General features: G+C 41.2%; 1 protein-coding gene across 2 annotated transcripts in view; it reads right to left on the bottom strand.

Annotated features, from left to right (window-relative positions):
• The window catches only part of LOC143028483 (UNC93-like protein MFSD11), a 110,518-nt gene that overhangs the window by 24,414 nt on the left and 65,805 nt on the right, over positions 1-20,299 (bottom strand). The window lies entirely within an intron of this gene.

The following is a 20,299-nucleotide window of genomic DNA, read 5'->3' as shown; positions in this document are numbered from 1 at the left end:
TATATGTATATATATATATATATATATATATATATATATATATACTGTGTGTGTGTGTGTGTGTGTGTGTGTGTGTGTGTGTGTGTGTGTGTGTGTGTGTGTGTGTGTGTGTGTGTGTGTGTGTATAATTAACAAAAAACGAACACGTACATAAACAATTCCATGACAGAGGAAACTTCCAAAAACAACTCTTCAGCAACATCAACGAGGATCGTCCCACCACGTTCAAATGAACTGATTACGGTCTCAAATATTTTCCTGATGCACGAGTGGTCAAGTGATTGATTGCATACCTGTCAGTACACATGCCCTTAGTCAAACTTCGTGATCACTCGTTGCCAGATACCACCAATTAAAGGTTACATCAATTGCAGTTTATTTTTGTGAAATTTCAACACTAATATTTTCTGTCCATAAGACCTGTGGCTATCAATATATTGAACTCCAATTCGTGGTGGTCAGCACTAGGGCCACCCTTGCCTTTTGTGTTTGGAGATCGACCGCAGATCATCCCAAGGAGAGTTGGAAAAAAAGTAAATAAAAAATAAATAAAATAAAATAATAATAATAAAAATGATAAAATCACCGTGTTCACCGTGTTCTGAGACTTCCTGTTCACCTTTCGGAAGAACAGAACTGTGATGCCACAGTTTCCGATTTGTTGAACAACATTCAGCCTTCAAGTCTTCATCGCAGAACCGTCTGATTCCGTTACCCCTTTCAATACGGTGGCAGACCTCAACGATTTTATTTCTGCCTAAAAACCGAACATTCTATTCCTCTGAGGGGTCAGGGGCGGGTTCTCAAAAGGATCCTCCTCCGACCGTGATCCCATTCGACCCGGGGGTCGCGTCCTTAGCAGAGGAAAATCGCCTCTTCTTCGCCAAAATAAAGATTATGTAGTCGTCGCCGTGTTGAAGGGGGTCGCAGGCCAACACTTGCCACATCGTAATGCCATCTCATGGCCATCGTAAATCAGACAGGGCTGGTCCCGGGTTGCCCACTTGGATTCGCGGGAAGAAAATGTAGAGACAGAGAGAGAGAATCCGAGGTCATAAGTTAAGATGATGAAAAAAACGACATGCCCTAATTTAGGATCCAAAAAATCCTCGGTCGCTCATTTAAAAAAAAAAAAAAAAAAAAAAAAAAAAAAAAAAAAAAAAAAAAAAAAAAAAAAAAAAAAAAAAAAAAAAAAAAAAAAAAAAAAAAAAAAAAAAAAAAAATCGGTCCAAGTTATAATAAAAAAAAACAAGGTCGTAAGTTGAGATCTAAAATAATTGTGGTCGTAAGTTGAGATGTAAAATAATTGTGGTCGTAAATCGAGATGTGAAATAATTGTGGTAGTAAGTTGAGATGTGGGAAAAAAAAACGAGGTCGTAAGTTGTCTGAATTTGACATTTTAGCTTTCATTCCCAATGTGATTGCCATTCCAAACTTCCTCTTAAAATATGTCCACAATGACTGGCCTGTATGGAATTACACTAAATATACTGGTACAAATATTAGAAATAAACTAGAAAGAGTTACTAAACAATAACAATGCCAACTTCTTAGAATAAATTAGAAAAGTGAGGCTTTCTTACTCCAAGACCAATCGAATAAGCTAAAACCTAGATAAAGCTTGAAATCAATATTACTTTTCAGTTTACACATTTCTCTGTCTTATTGCTATTTCCACAATAGTTCGCAATATATATAATATATTATATATATATGAATATATATATATATATATATATATATATATATATATATATATATATAATCTGATAAGATACAATGGAGAAAACGTGAAGATAATCAGGACATTTTGTTGGGATTAAATCGTGAAATGTGACTTTCTCACATCTTCTTTCAGACAAATCTTGCTAGTTCAGGTTTGTCTGGTGCCTAGTTCGCTAGCTGACTTGTTATCTTTCCCACGAGACTAGTTTACTTACTTTCTGCACCATGGTCTTGGATCACGTGTTGGACTCGTTATCGACAGCTATTACCCTCCGTGTGTATATGTGTACATATGTGTAAACTTGTATGACTATTCTTGATGTAAGGAAATTGTGAATGATTGGTTTTATACCTTCGCGATAAATTATTTATTACTACTATTATTACTATTATTGCTTATTATCATTATTGCTATTATTAATATCATTGCTGTTGTTATTATTGTTATTATTAATATTATTGCTATTATTATTACTGCTATTATTATTGTTGTTGTTATCAAATCCATCTTTATCATCATTATCATTATTACATAGATACATTCATATCATCCCTACGTGACCAATAACTCAAAAACTCAACAACGGTTACCTTTTCACAACTTGATCGTCTCATTCTACCTGTCAGCGAAACAATGGTCACTTTTCCAATTAAGAATCTTTATCTAAATCTCGCCATTATCAGAGTATCGGGTTTGATGAACACATGACAACCATTTTAATATCGAGATTAATTCTAATCTCGAAGTTAAAACGACATTGAGAAGACCTGCCATTCCACATTTCCGTGTCGATTTTTGGAAGGTCATCGTCTCTTCGCATTTGCTAAATACAACAAAAATTACATATTTTTTCTCGATCTCGAGCTTTCTAGAACATTCTAGCTTGTAATATTTTCTTCTTGGTTGTAGTCGTACTATTTGTTTTAATTATTATTATTATCTTTATTTTTTTTTTCTATAAATTTTGACACATCTAGCTTATCATTAGTATTTTTACTTCCCTGATTGTAGTTTCAAATGTAGTCTATGAAATGTAGTCTCAAGTGTAGTTTATAAAATACATTACCCCGTTGTCCTTAACAAAATTTATACAAATGCTTATACATTTATACGCATTTCTGATGCGATTTCGGTTATTCTTCTCTTTCATTATCTGATAGCATCTGGAAACTATCTCATCACGAAGAAGAAGAAAAAAAAGTTCCTGTTTCGATGTGGTCAAGTGTTGGAGATTTGCATCAAGAATTCACTTTCCCATCATATCATATCATATATCATATATCATATCATATATATCATATCACCATCATATCATATATCATTATATCATATATCATCATCTATTATTATTATTATTATTATTATTATTATTACATTTTTATAATAATATAACCGAATAGTGGTGTAGTAGCTCGTCGCTGTACCTGGAACATTTCGAAGGATTTTTCACTTTTTTTTTTCAAAGATTGAGTAACATTTTTAGTAGAGCTTTTTTGTACCTTTACATAAGGGGATTGCCGCGCTAGGCTACCACTTCCTTCAAGTCTGTTATCTTAATCTTCAATGATTTTCCTCTCTCTCTCTCTCTCTCTCTCTCTCTCTCTCTCTCTCTCTCTCTCTCTATCTTTCTCTCCCTCTCTCTCATTATTTTTATAATTCTTATAATCACTCGTCGTCAGGGCCAAAAATACAACTACAGCGATTAAGCTTACGACTAATCCCAAACAAACTTGGGATTTATTTTTGTACAAAACTGCTGCTTTATTCAGTTCAAAGAGACCCGGCCGTCTATAATGTTCTGTTCTTAATTTTTTTTCTCTCTCTCTCTCTCTCTCTCTCCCTCTCTCTCTCTCTCTCTCCCTCTCTCCCCTCCTCTCTCCCTCTCTCCCTCTTTCCAATGCCAAGGTCACCATCACGTGTGCATCTGTCGATTCACAGGTGTTCACGGTTCGTGCCTACGACTTTATACCACTCCAGCATATTGGCAAACTTTATACATTCTATTCCGGTCAGCGACTGACGATTTCATTCATCCCAAAGAGGCAAACCCGAGGCTTCGTTTCATAACAAAAGGCGTCAGGCAGAACAAAATATTTAAAGGAAGTCAGCCTCACCAAGGGAATCTCTCTCTCTCTCTCTCTCTCTCTCTCTCTCTCTCTCTCCTTGTCTACTTCCCCCATCTTCCCCCCACCTCCCTCTCTTCTTTCCTCCCTCCATCCTCTACCTCCTCTCAACCCCTCCCTCCCTCCCTCCTCACCCTCCCTCCCTCAACCCTCTTCCTCCTCCTTCCTCCACCTTCTCTCCCTCCCTCCCTCACTCATCCTTCTTCTCCTTCCTTCCTCTACCTCCTCTCAATCCCTCCCTCCCTCCTCACCCTCCCTCCCTCTTCCTCCACCTTTTCCCCATCCCTCCATACTCTCTCCCTCATCCTTCTTCTCTTTCCTCCTCTACCTCCTCTCCCTCCCTCCTTCATCCCTCTCCTTCCTCTACCTCCTCTCTTTCCGTCCATCCTCACTCATCTCTCTTCCTCTACCTCCTCTCCCTCCCTCCATACTCCCTCATCCCTCTTCCCCCTCCTTCCTCTACCTCCTCTCCCTCCCTCCAAACTCCCTCATCCATCTTATCACTCCTTCCCGCCCCCTCCCAGCTTCCCTCCTCTTCCTCCTCCTCCTCCTCCTCTTCCTTCTCTAATTACTACCCATGGAAGGCTAAACTCTCTGGGCCTTTAACCTACTTCACCTTAGTTGACTTTAAACCCCTTTCTCAGCCGAGGGGGGGGGGCGTCTTCCAGCTGAATAAAATCGTCTGGCAACAGCTAGAATAGAAGAGCAAGTTATGAACCACAGCAAAACGGTTATCCCTATGGCAAAATTTATTTATTCAATTGATTCATTTTATTTATTTGTTTATCTATTTATTTATTTATCTATCTATTTTTGTGGTTAAAGAAAATCAATTTTATGCACCATATATATATAATATATATATATATATATATATATATTATATATATATATATTATATATATATATATATTTCTGACTGCCGCCAGGCGATTTTATTCATACATATGACACCTTCAGAGAAGGCCATACTTCATAACGGCTATCCGAGCATGAGAGGCAAAGGTGATCGCTTTGGTAAACGTCATCTTTATTTCTATCATCGACATTATCACCATCACCGTACATGAATCTTCACTTTCATCATCATCATCATCATGGTCACCACCACCACCACCAAAACAGGTCCCTAGCCGGCCTTGGGCGCCACGCCCATGTTGCCAACGCCACAAGAAGGGCGTGCCAACTCTATGAATTAAATCACTTGACGACAGGAGGGATTAATTCCATAAAGACTTCCGTTCCGACAAGAGGATTTGCATCGAAGTATGTTGAAGTCTTTCGAGAGCACAGGCTACCTCCAAAAGCTGACTGAATTAGACTGACGACAGACTAAAGCGTTGCTATGGCAACGACGATATTCCTGTCAATGTTATAACTTCATAATTGTTACTATCACCATATTAAGAAAAAAAAAAAAAAAAAAAACGGTCTTCTGTAACCGTTTTAACCGTTAACCACTTCCGTACCGGACGGTCCTGTTCCTTCTATCCCGTCCGTCGCCAGGTGATTTCATTAAGGGTTCGTGCACGAGAGCGAGCGCACCTGCAGAAATCCTGGGACCCAACTGTACTTAAAGTTCGCCTTCAACTCTCCCAGGCCAACGACCTTCAACTACGCATTTTGTCATGATTGACGTCAAACGATCTTATTCAGCTTTGGGAAGACACACACACACACACACACACACACACACACACACACACACACACACACACACACACACACACACACACATACACACGCGTGCGCCAGTACACTTTATAGGGTCAGAATATCTATCTTTGATTGGGAGGCTATACGTGACGTTCGCGAGTCCAACACGTGATCCAAGACCATGGTCAACAGCCACATATACACACACCCACTCACACGTAACCACAAGCACACACACGTGCTTATATACACACGTGCCCACACACACACACGTGCCCACACACACACACGCGTGCCCACACACACACACGTGCCCACACACACATTAATATTATTACACGTGTACTCGCATTTATTTTTGTTAAACGAGAATATAGACACACATCAATCATCCCCGAATCAAATACAGATTCTGCAAAACCAAAGGATCAATGTGTGAGACCTTGCAGATTCAACCTTGACTCGGACAGAAACCTCAAATCCTGTTTTTTTTTTTTTTTTTTTAGTTGACTTGGCTCGACTCTACAAAAAAAGGATTAGTTCTCCCCTTCCCCTTATCCCTTCCACCTCCTCATATAACAATGAGACAACAATAGCCACCAAAAATAGATAAACAATTAAATAAATATAAAAAATATCAATATAATCTTTTTATTACTTTGAAATATCAACACGACTCAAAAATGCAGCCTATCTCCTCCCCTTCCATCTCCCCACCCCATTTACCTTTGATAAAACAGGGTTCACCTAAATTAATAAACAAATAAATTAAACGAACACACAAATAAATCAATTCAACTGATCGAGAGCAGTTGTCAAAAGTGCTGAAGTACTTTATGTACTTCATGTACATGTACTTCATCTACATAATGCGTTAAAATGATTAATAATTGGATATATATTTTTGCTGTAAACGGATTTGTCTAGAGCAGCATTTTCCCAGGGGGTGCTAGCAAGTGATGCACACAAAAATCACATTGATATATGTATCAATGATTACCTAGTTGTGCTTATTTGACTTTTCCCGTGCTATTTCATTTCTCTAGGATGTTCTCATTTCTTCTACAAACGATATTGTCAATTTGTTTCAGTTCTAAGGAATCAAGAAAAATAAATCTTCAAGCAGTACACTTCACTTTCTTTTATCCTTCTACTAACAAGATAGGGGTTCTGGAGTGCTTTGACATGACAACCAGGTCAAATACCAGGTCAAATACCAGGTCAAGTACCAAGGTCACGTTTGACGTCATTTTACATCTTCGGTTTCCAACATGATAACTGTTAGGCTTCATTCTTGGAATCATCTTTATGAAACATATTATGGTTGTGATCAAAGCAAATTAGGAGGACAAAACGTGCGTGACAATGTTACAGACAGACAGACAGACAGACATAGACAGTCAGACAGACAAGTGTTTAACGTAACAAAGTACCATAGCTGTCTAAAGCACTTTCGACAACTACTGAATAAACTAGTAATCAAAATAAAAATTAAACATATAATAAATAAATAAATTAAACAAAAATCAATTCAATAAACACACAAATGAATTAATAAACAGCCATCAATCAATAAAATAAACAAATAAATGAAACAAATAAGTAGACTGAAAAATAAATAAATGAATAAATAAATAAATTAACAAATAAGATGGAAAGGACCAAACTTCCCAATGATACAACAATCACTAGTGGACCAAGAGCATGACAGTAAACAAACCCGCAACCTGTGCCCCATGTGTTCGGAGAGCCAAGGCGGGTAACTGTCACCGGAGAGTACCGGGGATCGAACCCGGACGACATAGTTGCGAGGCGGGATCAAAGACCAACGCGCCACAGCGGGAGAGCCATCCGTGTGTGTATGTGTGTGTGTGTGTGTGTGTGTGTGTGTGTGTGTGTGTGTGTGTGTGTGTGTGTGTGTGTGTGTGTGTGTGTGTGTGTGTGTGTGTGTGTGTGTGTGTGTGTGTGTGTGAATGTGTGTGTGTACATGTGTGTACGTGTGTGCGTACATGTGTGTGTACATGTGTGTGTGTGTGCGTGCGTGTGTGTGTGTACTCATCATTCCATGAGAGTCGAATATAAAATAATGTTACATCATCTCCTGTTGTCATCGAGGACCTGAGCAACGGAACGGTTGACCGTGTGCAAGTCTTCAGGACTTGCGCTGCCGAAGATGGGCTTCGGAACATCCCGAGGTATGGATGCGCGGTTCCCGTTACCCCTTATGACCATGTTAACCTTACCCTAACATTCTACCCAGTGACTCTAGTTAGTTTAGTCTAGGCGGATCGAGATCATTCTAGTAAATAGTTAGAAGGATTGTCTTATTCGGGAATGGACTAAGAAAAAAAAAAAATCGACTATAGTTTCGATCGGCTGAGGACACCAGAATAAAGCCATTAATGTCTGCCATTCGAACACAAAATGGGGGGGGGTGAGGGAGGTGATTGAAGGGTGTATCAAATATATAGATTTAAATCAGGTCTATTCGAATAAAAAAAAATTGGTTCTGGAACTTTCTTCCTCCTCTGAAACAATTTTTTGTCCCGGGCATTTTGTTTGAAATGATTTCATCTATTTGTCTATTAATTTGTTCTAATTGCTTCTCTGCCGGGCACCAGCGAGAGAATACGTTTCATTTCATTTTTATTTTCATTTGTTCTACTTTATATATACATATCAATTTTGTTTAAACATTTTGTATCTATTCATTTATCTATTTATCTATTCTTAATTATTTTCTTTTTCACAGAAATGACGGTTACTTTCATGTGGTTCTTCAGCATCATGGAGATATGAATAGTTGCGGTTAGGTCACGTGGTGATACGATACAAAAGTGATGTTTTCGTTTCCCAACTTTTGGTTAATCCACTCACCTCCCTCCTTTGTATAAAGATAAGAGTTTGTAAGCCTAATGAATTGTTTCCACATAGTGCAAACACCAAACATCATGCCATGTGAGCACTTTTCGTTGTTTTCCGTCCCGGAGGAGCCAAGAAAAGAGGGAGGGAGGGAGGGAGGGAGGGGTGGTGAATGGAAGTGTAGTGGGAGTGGAATTATGCTTTTTGACTTTGGCTACCCCCCTTGTAAGAGGGAAAGAGCCCTTGGTATATGTATGTATGAGTTGTGGGATAATGTCCTCATATATTCATGCTGTTTATATATCTAATGTAGTCTAGAATGAACTTATAAACTCTACACTTTGTGTATTTCCCTACAATAAATTACGACTACAAACATGCCAACAGGTAGTGTTAGAAATATATCATAAACAAATATATAACTACATGGATTTCGATTATAAAACATGTATGCAGAATATCTAATGCATAACGATAAAGAGTATGATAAAACAAATATTAATATACAGTTTTATCAACAAACCGGCTAATACTTTGTGTTAACACATAAGCAACAGAAGTGTTATCTGCCATTGGTTCAAAAAAGATAAGCAAACAATAGGGAGAGATAACGTATCTGTACGTACAAAGATCTGAACACTGTATATGGTAGGCTTCCAGTGTACTCTCGGTGCGTACTATAGCTTGTATTGGTTACTAGACACAAATAGTATTTTTTTAAGGAATATATTTTTTGAAAAACATTTTCCCCTTAAAAATGAATAAATAAATAAATAGATAAATAAATAGATCAAATCACGCACCACACATAACACTATACAACTAGATGTAGTTATAGATACTAGTTACAGCAAATAAGTTTCTGATAGTCACAAATTTACTATAACGAGTCTGTTGAGACGTGTAAGATTGATCTAAACTGTCTACCTATCTATCTATATGCCAAGAGGTTTCTCTTCCTTGTAAGGAAGGTAGCCTAGTCAAAGACACGTACCTACTCCCACCCATTCTACTCCCCTCCAGCACTCCCCCCTCCCCACACTCTCATATTATCTCCTCATGGATGAAGTAAGCCTTTAAACACGGTGACGCGTTTTAGGAATTTTGTCATGTTAAAACGCGGACGGAGAGGGGGAGGGGGTCGCCGAATTAATGAAGCGGCCTTACTGTGGATGTGTTGTGTCTTGCGACACTGCTTCTGACCCAGGGCAGTGGACAAGATGCAGGGATGACCCGTCATCCAGGAGGTCCCAATATAAGAGGGAGGGAGCGAAGGGGGTGGATAGGAGTGGAATATGTAGGGGATGGAATGGGTGGGAGTGGTTTCTATACCTTTGTTTTTTTTTGGCTACCTCCCGTGTAAGGGGGAAGAATGTCTTTGGTATATGTATGCATGTAAAACGCGGATGATTTTCCGCACGTAAGTGGCGCCGGTGGCGCCGCGAGATTTCAACGCCCACTGGAGCGGAGGTCGCCGCGTCGCAACAAGGATCCAACTGTCCTTAGTTGGAAAACATTGGATAAAGGACGTCACTCTATTGGTTAATATGTTAACATAAATAAATGATATCTTTATATCGTCCATTTACGATACGACTTCTACACGACTACAAGACTTGATATGTCGTTAATGTTTTACGTCTTCAGCCGTTCACGTCACAATTCTACAACCTAAACCTTTGTTTACATCGTAAACTTAAGATACTGAAATGAGTAGGTCCCGAGAAAATTCATTCATATGATAATTCTTTGACATAAACGCATCTAGTAATGTCATCTTCTGACATTATATATATATATATATGTGTGTGTGTGTGTGTGTGTGTGTGTGTGTGTGTGTGTGTGTGTGTGTGTGTGTGTGTGTGTGTGTGTGTGTGTGTGCGTGTGTGTGTGTCTATGCGCCAAATGACTTTATTCATCCGACACTTGAAAGAACCCTCCTGACGTCAGCCAGACCAAAATCAACCAAGTCTATCGCCGGCGCCATACCACCGAGGTGCTGACACCCGCACCTGCGAAGTGTCAGTCACCGTCAGCTTCCTGACAGCGGAAGCGATGATCTGTCACCAACCAATGCCAAGGTCAAAGTCTCGGCACTACTTGGCATTGCAAATGAAGATGTGGACCTTGAGGGGGGTAGAGGAGTGTCACGTGGTGCCCACGAGCTCCCTCGAGGGCGTCAACCTCGAGAACGAGGTTTAAGACATCTCGGTTAACCTGCTTTGGTCCTCGATGATGACGTCATATACGCTTCTTAGTGAAGTTGGGTTACGAACGATTTTATTCAGCTGAAGAGGCGAGTCAAAATCAAATCTCCTCGTGGCCCCAGACATTGCGGCCCAAACTTTGAGTTTCCACATGGACAGAAGCGATGGTGAAATATAGTCCCTTACAATCTGAACCTATAAGGCTTGTTGCACCATGGGCACTGCACTGATTGCACTCTCTCATCGGGAATTTCTAATATTCGGAGTTTTCAATTTTGCAACGAAAATTTCAGATATTCACAGTAACTTTTCTTTAGGTGAGACTGGAATTTCTGTGCAATACAGAGGGAAAAAACATACTGCATCAAAACTAAAAAAAATAATTATTGTGATCCAGTTCTATAAGGAGTTTTGGTTACAAAAAATACATACAAGAAAACTACTGTATATAAGAAGAATCATTATAAGAAAACTGATGTATATTTAAATACAATTACGTGTTCATTTATGAGAGATGCATGTGCACATTTCTTAAACAGTATGCTCCAATTTCGGGTATTCGCAAAAATTAACAAATAAATAAAATAAAATTAATAATAATAATAATAATAATAATAAATAAAATAAAATAATAAAATAAAATTAAAAAGGCATAAGTCAGTTCGAGTTAATTTTTTCTTAATTGTCGCCATACGATTTTATTAAGTTTGGGATACACTCTCCCCAACTCCCCTGGTCGTTACGATGTTAAGCCTATTTTAGGCCTACTAGATTTCGGCACAGCATAGGCCTATTCATTTTCTGTAGCCTTATGTAGGCCATTTTTTTCTGTAGTATTATGTAGGACAACCCGTAAGCCTACTCCCTCCTCGTTTGACTGGTTATGCAAATTTCAGAAAGGATGCTTACATCAGGAGTCGCTTAGCTGCGTCCAAGGCCGTCCCCTGTGCCCCTAGTGCTTGGATAGCTACGAAAAGTGGCAACTTGCGAGGCGTGCTATGTGTTAGGTGTTATGTGTTATGTATCACGTGTGTTATATGTTGTGTGTTGTGTTGTGTTATGAGACAATGAACCTCAAATCGTGTTGAACATTCTGAACATCTAAAATACTTAATTTTGTTCAATTAAGAATATGAGGCGTCCAGAACAGAAAGGGGGGGAAATGCTAGCGACATGCGTAAGCCATTTTGCCCCTTAACGCCAAACGCTCTAAGAACCACATTTCCGCACACACCTCATACGTTCTCGTCCTCTGTACAATCCCTTCCGTACCGGGTGACAATTTCCCTTTGACGAGGACGAGGACGAGGACGAGGACGAGGACGACTCACTCCAAAAAGGTTTTTGTCCTCACCGCCACTGCCTCCCCCCCCTCCCCCTCCCCCTCCTCCCCTCGTCAGTCTGAAGGCCACAGTTTGCATTCCAAGACCAAACGGACTCTAAGCTTGTGAAGCGGTCCTGTTCCCCCGGGGGTGGGGGGGTGGGGGGACAGGGGAGTGGGTACCTGGGAGAGGGTAGCAGGGGGAAGGGTGGGGGGGAGTGAGAGAATAGACAAAAGAGTGGGTGGGGAAGAGAGGGTAGACAAGGGATAGATGGGGGGGGAATGAGAGGGTAAGACGGGGGTTGGATGGGGGGAGGGTAGGACGGGGGTTGGATGGGGGGAGGGTAGGACAGGGGGTGGATGGGGGGAGGGTATGAAGGGGGGTGGATGGGGGGAGGGTAGGAAGGGGGTTGATGGGGGAATGGGAGGAGGGAAAGGGTAGACGGGGGAGTGGGTGGGGGAGAGGGTGGGACGGGAGGTGGATGGGTGGGAGATGGGAGGACGGGTGGTGGATGGGTGGGAGATGGAAGGACGGGGGTGGATGGGTGGGAGTGGGTGGGACGGGATAGTGAGGGGAGGCTTACAAGAGACCTTTCTAGATAAAGATTCCGAAGAACAAAAAGGACACTACACAGGAATAAAAAATATGATAAAATAAAATAAAATTAAAAATGAATTAATTAATAAAAATAGAAATATATAAAACTAAATCAAATGAATAGAATAAAATGAATAAATGGAATTGATAAGTAGAGGACAAGAAACTAGAAGAAGAACGACAACAGAATAAAAAAGAAAGAGAAACCGTTAAGAATTCAAATTTTAACGGCTTTTTTTCATGGTTTCGAGGTGGACATTTGGAAATGCTAATTTATACATCACAGGTATTTGTGTGCGTGTACAAAATTACGAAGACACAACCAATGCCTTGATCAAAACAACACACACACACGCACATACACGTGCGCACACACACACACGTGCACACACACACGCATATCGAATACTCATTTTAACAAAATCTACTCAACATATTTCTAATTCCTTACAATGAATAAAATAGTTTGACGACGGTCAGAAAAAACATTAAGAGTATGTTACCGTAAGGGCGGTTAGCCTAGACTGACTAAAATCCCCTGGTACAATATATATATATATATATATATATATATATATATATTATATATATTATATATATATAATATATATATATATATATATATATATATATATGTATCATATACTGTATATATACATATACACATACCCATATGTACATAAATACATATATTACAATCTAGCAAGAGGAAAACCGAGATTCAACGGAGATTTGAACAAGCTGGGGGGTGGGGGGTGGAAATCGGGTGCAAACTGGGAACAAATTGGGTGCAAGAGTATTGGTAGTGCTATGCATATGCGTAGATCTAACACCCCCCCCCCCAAAAAAAAAAAAAACATGTTTAACAAGTTTCACAACTTGTGGGTTATAGCAGTAGGCAACCCCCCTCCCCCCTCACAAGTGGGAAGCCAGTTCTACCCCTTACCCCCCCACCTCTTCTCCTCCTCTCCCTCCCCCCCCCCCGCCCTAGGCCTGCAGCAGCCAAATCCTTGACTACCAAATAACATTTGTCCATGAAATCCACACACACACACACACACACACACACACACACACACGCACGCACGCAAACACAAAGGGTACCTGATGCAATGAAGTTAACTTAAAGAAAAAACATTTGAGGATTCGAACCCAAGACTTTACATATTGTGAGGACATCTGTCTGTGACGTCACAGCCACCTTCACCTCCTCATCCCCTCACCCTATCCCTTCCCCCAGTCATTTGTGTGAAGAATCGAGACCTTTTATGTAATTAAATATCATTAAATACAATTATGGTGGGTTATAATGACAGGAGACCTTTTGGTCCATGATGCAGAATAATAAATGCCCAAACATATATAGAAAAAATAATAACAAATGGTTACACAGAAATACACAAATGAAGCAATGAGGTGACAATGGACCAATTAGAAAAATAATTTTCTGAATTATTAACAATTATTATCAACCATCATTTATATATTTATCATTATCATTATTATTATTACTTTTATTATTATTGCTATTATTGCTGTTATTATCATCACTATTATTATATCATTACCGCTATTATTATTATATTATTACTATTATTATTATTATCAATATCATCATTATTATTATTATTATTATTTTATAACGTGTCTATAGTAGAGAGGTTGAGAGATTCTACGCCATCACCTTTACCCTTTGTTCTCGGATAGCCCGGGACAGGCACACCAGTCACTGGTGATTGTTGGACTCAAATCAAATCCATATGAAGTGTAGTGAGACAGAAACCAACGCTCCAGTGCCACACGTAGAGTAGATACATAAGAAATATATATATATTTACTTATACACTTAGCAATTAGACTTCAAGGCCTTGGGGAACTCAAAACTACGTTTAGGCCTAAGTCGCCCCCTCCCCCCCATCTTCCTCTCTTCAGCTGAATAAAGTCGTTCGTATTAGCCAGAAAAAAGTGATAAAGTGAGACGTGGAGGAATATGACAGAGTTTTGAGTAAAAAAAAAAAAAAAAAAAAAAAAATCTCTGTCCGGAATTTCCAGCTTTCGTTTATTTTCGTTCCCTACACTGGAAACTTCCGAACTTTGGAGATTTCCAATAAGCGAGAGAACTCTGGATTTTGGAACGGCTGTACGCGAGAAGGCGTAGCCTCTAATACGGCTGGAATGCACGTTGTCCAACTTGTCCACCTCGACCTTTCCGTGGCTCGGTACTTCTACCCTTTGCTGTAACTCGAGATATCCAAGCAAGGCCCACTCAGTTTGCATAGTTGTGATACACAGTTAGGACTGTGCAGGCGGAAATGAGAAGGCGGAACTGTGCGTGGATGGGCCCCTACGTGCAGTTCCGTCCGTCCGTCCGTCATTTGGGCATAGATAATTAAAAGATAAAAATAGATAAAAATAAATAAATAAAAATAGATAAAAATAAATAAATAAAAATAGATACATGGGTATATGTTATTTCATTTTGTTCATAAGACCTCAGTAGGTAGACTGATTGTACTGACGAAGATTTACGTGGTTCGAACTTAATTTACACTCTAATAGTTTAATGTCAGATCATCACAGTTTTTGCATTATTATAAAAAAATAAAATAAAAAAATCTCATTTTCAGTTCATTATGCTAAAGCGCCTAATACATATAATTTGTGTGTACGTAAATGTGTGTGTGTGTGTGTGTGTGTGTGTGTGTGTGTGTGTGTGTGTGTGTGTGTGTGTTATGTTCGTAGGTTTTCGTCTCAGCGCTTCAATTGGACAAACTCTGCTTTGAATTCGCATTTATTGTTTGATTCTGCTGTCTCTCTTTCTATAGTATTCCATGAATTACTGTCACTGTATAAAAAGTATAATTTCATAATATCCTTCTGATACATTTTACTTTCTACTTCTATGTTCAACTCTCTCTCTCTCTCTCTCTCTCTCTCTCTCTCTCTCTCTCCTTTCATTTTCTTGAAGACGGCTGCCGCATCATCTCTCTCTCTTCTTTCTTCTAATGTTGGCGGTTCCAGTATCGAATCTTTCCTCATATGTTTTGTAATTGCAGCACATTCCAGTTTTGGGCGTATTGGGTTTTCATATATTTTGTCTCGTCTATCTTTCACAGTTGTCTTACAGTTTTGCGATTGTGCTAGCCAAGGACAGTGATCCAGAATTACTGGATTCCTTTGCACTTCCTCCTTCCTATGTGGGCATGTGTGCATGTGTACATGTGTGTGTGTGTGTGTGTGTGTGTGTGTGTGTGTGTGTGTATACGTGTGTGCGCGCGCGCGTGAGAGCCGTTGAAAGACAAGAAATTTCCTGGTACATAAAATCTCTGAAGCCTTTGAAAAAATACATACATATACACACATATATATATATATATATATATATATATATATATATATATATATATATATATATATATATATATATATATATATATATATATGCTCGAATACCTACAAACTCTGGCTTCCTTACACAGCGAGAGTCTCTCTGAGTGCTTTTCTGGGACCTACTGAAGGTATTCGGAAGAGGTGACCGACCTAAATAACATTATGTTTGGGTCAGTGACATAGGCGTAGGCTCAAGACTCTAGCAGCTGCCCCTAGAAGGCATTGACACAGCAGAAACAGCGCCAAACGCCCCCCCCTACCCCCCCTCCCTCCCTCCCTCCGCCTCCTTCTTGGCGTCAAGGTGACTCCCCCATCAGTCCAGCCTCACCCGGTCCCCTAAAAGGAGAAAAAAAAAATTGCGTGCGACTGCAGCTGTGCTGTTAGATTCTACACACGGCATCCTCACACACACACACACACACACACACACACACACACACACACACACACACACACACACACACATACACACACACATTTAAAAAGTCTAGATAAAATGAGATATGAAGACGGGACACCACGAGCATAGCTCCCCTTCCCGTAAAATACAACTAGGTTAATACACACACACACACACACACACACACACACACACACACACACACACACGTCGTGACTTGCACCGTCATGATGAAGACACCACTCGATCCAAGCTCACTTTCTCTCATCACCTCAACCACTCTACCCTCTAGTACCAGCTCTAGAACCTCTCCAGGACTCCTGGCACGGAACGACCTTGATACTAGAAAAAGACCTAGCTGTGCTAGACCGTCTTAGGTTACCTGAACACTCGTCCCTCTCCTTCAGGAGAACTTCGGAAAACCAACGGTATGTGCGAGAGGCACCCAACCGCAAGGATCCCTCCCCCCCCTCCCCCCAATTGGGGGTGCGTAGCGTCGTGTCCTTCCTATGTTGTTGGCACTCAGGCCCTAAGCAACGGGACCCGGGAGGGGGGGAGGGGGGAGTCTCTGTGTCCGCATCCCTCTCCCCCCCTCTTCGCGTCTTTTTCGTCACTCATCGCCGTTTCCTCTTTCGTTTGCCAAATTTCCTTTTTCCGTCCTTTGCACGTATTGCCTAGTCAATGAATGGAATAAAGTTCGAAAAAATTAAGATTTAGTTGGATAACCTACGAAATAATGCGGAATGACGTATCTCGTGTGTGTACGTGTGTGTGTGTGTGTGTGTGTGTGTGTGTGTGTGTGTGTGTGTGTGTATTCACTTGGTCTTTGGATCACGTGTTGGACTCGTAATCGACAGCTATTTCCCTCCTGGAAGAGAGCTCAGAGCTCGTAGGTCCGATCTATGGGTAATGCTATGACCTTGCACACACACACACCCCCAACTCCCCGCCCACGAGTGTGTGTGTGTGTGTGTGTGTGTGTGTGTGTGTGTGTGTGTGTGTGTGTGTGTGTGTGTGTGTGTGTGTGTGTGTGTGTGTGTGTGTGTGTGTGTGTGTGTGTGTGTGTGTGTGTGTGTGTGTGTGTGTGTGTGTGTGTGTGTGTAAGCTGTCACCACCACAACCACCACCACCACCTCTACCACCACCATCCACCCGTTCTCGTCCATCCCTTCTATTTCCACTTCTACTTCCTGTTCAACTCGATCCCCACGAAGTCATGCCCCCCCCCGTCTGAATAAAATCGCTCTGCGCTAGCCAGAATAAAAACTACAATTCTCGTGTTGTCTACACTTCCCTCAATTTTCGCATCAACTGCAGACACCTCCCTTACCCTTCCGTAACGGATGATACCTTACCTCTTATCCCGTCTGTCGCTAGGCGATTTTATTCATCTATGTGGAACTAGAACAGCGGAAATTATCGGTAAAGGCTCGAAGGAGCGAATGGCGGAGCGAAGTGGTTGGCAAAGGTGACAAAAAAAAAAAAAAAAAAAAACAGCGAGGACACCGACTAACACGTCCTCCTGGAATCCCGGCAACAACAAAAAAAGGCATTAACCGCGTGCGAGCGATCACGTACGCACACACACGCACACACACACACAAACACACACACTGAGCCATACAGTAAAATATACAAGATACATCATATAAGGTTAGATCTGATCACTTAAAAGAAAACGAATAAGAACGTGTTCATGTGTTAGAAAAATAATGGATTATTATCAAAAAGTATATCCTTACTTTTGGTTTTAAAAATAATCTTACTAATTCATCTATTTACTTATTCTTTTCTTCGATTTTCTATTTTTTTTTCTTTCTACAATCTCCCGCGGCACACCTATGGATCTCTCGCGGCACACTGATTGAATATCGGTGTTCTTTTGAAAAATAATAATAATTAATAATTACTGTGTAGCGTGGTATGATTCTCGGGGTATAAAGCTGTTCTTTATTTAAAAAAAAGAATAATTAATTATTATTGTACAGCGTGGTATGATCCTCGAGGTATAAAGCTGTTATTTAAAAGAATAATAATTATCGTGCAGCGTGGTATGATCTTCGGGGTATAAAGCTGTTCTTTATTTAAAAAAATAATAATTAATAATTATCGTGCAGCGTGGTACGATCCTCGGGGTATAAAGCTGTTCTTTATTTAAAAAAAAAAAAATTAATAATTATCGTGCAGGGGCATAAAGCTAAAAAATAACGTAATCAGCAAGGACCTTTCGCCAGTGCTGGTTTGTCGATTACAGAACGAGTGTTCTTCGTGCAACGAAAATAAAATGGAAGGCAAAGTAGCCCAAACCCTAAAACTACTGAAACCTTGGGGAACTTGAGGTTAACATAACTGAGGTAGGGATTATGTCAGCAGCGTGTCAGGGGGAGGAGTGGATGGAAGAGGAGGAAGAGGGGGGAAGGGGATGGAAGACGGGGAAGAAGGGAAGTGGAAGAGGGTGGAAGAGGGGAAGAGGGACAAGAGGGTGTAAAGGGGGAGAGGAGGGGGGAAGAATGGGAAGGAGGAGGAGGGGGAAAGGTGAAAACGGGGGAGAAAAGAGGAAAGTGAGGAGGGGGAAGGAAGTGGGGGGAAAGGGGGAAAGGGGAGGAGGGGAAGAATGAGAAGGGGAAGGGGGGAACGGGGGAGAAGATGGGGAGGGGAAAAGGGGGAAAGGGAGGGAAAGGGAGGGAAAGGGGGGAAAAGGGGAAAAGGGGGAAAGGGAGAGGAGGGGAAGAATGGGAAGGGGAGGAGGGGGGAAGAATGGGAAGGGGGAGGAGGGGGAAGAATGGGAAGGGGGAGGAGGGGGAAGGGAGGAAACGGGGGAGAAGAGGGGGAAGGGAGGAAACGGGGGAGAAGAGGGGGAAGGGAGGAAACGGGGGAGAAGAGGGAGATGGTGAGGAGGGGGAAGGGAGTAAGCGGGGGGAAAGGGGGGTGCACAGACTTCATCGTAGTCTACAGTAGAAAGGAATGCGCAACTTCAGAGCTCTTGGTAAGATGCAAGCCGCCTCAGACCATTTCTCTAATGACCTTGCGCCGCATTGCCAAGCACCCTCACAGGCCATTCGACGGATCGCACTAAAACGACGCCATAGAATCGTCACAAGAGTGACGTCACAGACACATAAGTGACGTCACAAATGTCAAGTGACGTCACAAATGTCAAGTGACGTCACCAAACTGTACAACATATTTTTGGACCTTTTTTTTTATACAGTCGGGGCGTAGGTGACAGACGACTAAAAATAAAAAATAAATATATAAAAATACAATGGAATCCGGTAGTATGTGTGTGATTCACCATAGTCTTGGATCACGTGTTGGACTCATGATTTACAGTTATTTCCCTCCCGGACGAGAGCTAAGAGATCATAAATATGGATCGATCTATGAGTAATGCTATGCCCAGGATTGCGTGCTTGCATTGTGCTTTTCAGCCCTGGGCGGGAATCGAACTCAGTGGCCTGAGTTAACAGGTAAACTTAGTACCACTACGCCAGCAAGCCGGTGTGTGTGTGTGTGTGTGTGTGTGTGTGTGTGTGTGTGTGTGTGTGTGTGTGTGTGTGTGTGTGTGTGTGTGTGTGTGTGTGTGTGTGTGTGTGCGTGTGTACGTCTCCAGGGACATTCAAAACATCCTCGACTATAAACAAGCAAAACCACCACATGACCTCACGCAACGGTATGCATGCAACACAGAAACCCCCACAACGAAGCTAAACAAAGGCTTTATATGGAGGACACCATACACGGAGTTCGTTGAGCAAGACACGTTTGCGAAGTACTTCGGGGGGTGGAGTTCGAGGTTTCCGAGTTACGTAGTGCCCTCCTTACCACCTCTCCCCCCCCTCTACCCCCCACTCCCTCTCTCCACCCCCCAACCCCATCTCCATTCATTACTTTCACTCTTGCCTTCAAAACCTGTCCGCTCCGCCTTCGCAAACCCGCCGCTACAGTGACACACTTCAGTGTGTTTCTTCTGGTCAACAATAGACGATTTTATTCAGCTAAGGGAAGAGGGGATA

This window comes from Oratosquilla oratoria, chromosome 9 (genome assembly GCF_046742065.1).
Source record: "Oratosquilla oratoria isolate Oo_2021 chromosome 9, ASM4674206v1, whole genome shotgun sequence".
NCBI classification, from domain to species: domain Eukaryota; kingdom Metazoa; phylum Arthropoda; class Malacostraca; order Stomatopoda; family Squillidae; genus Oratosquilla; species Oratosquilla oratoria.
The sequence above is the reverse complement of the archived record's forward strand: the minus strand, read 5'-3'. Positions and strand labels throughout refer to the sequence as shown.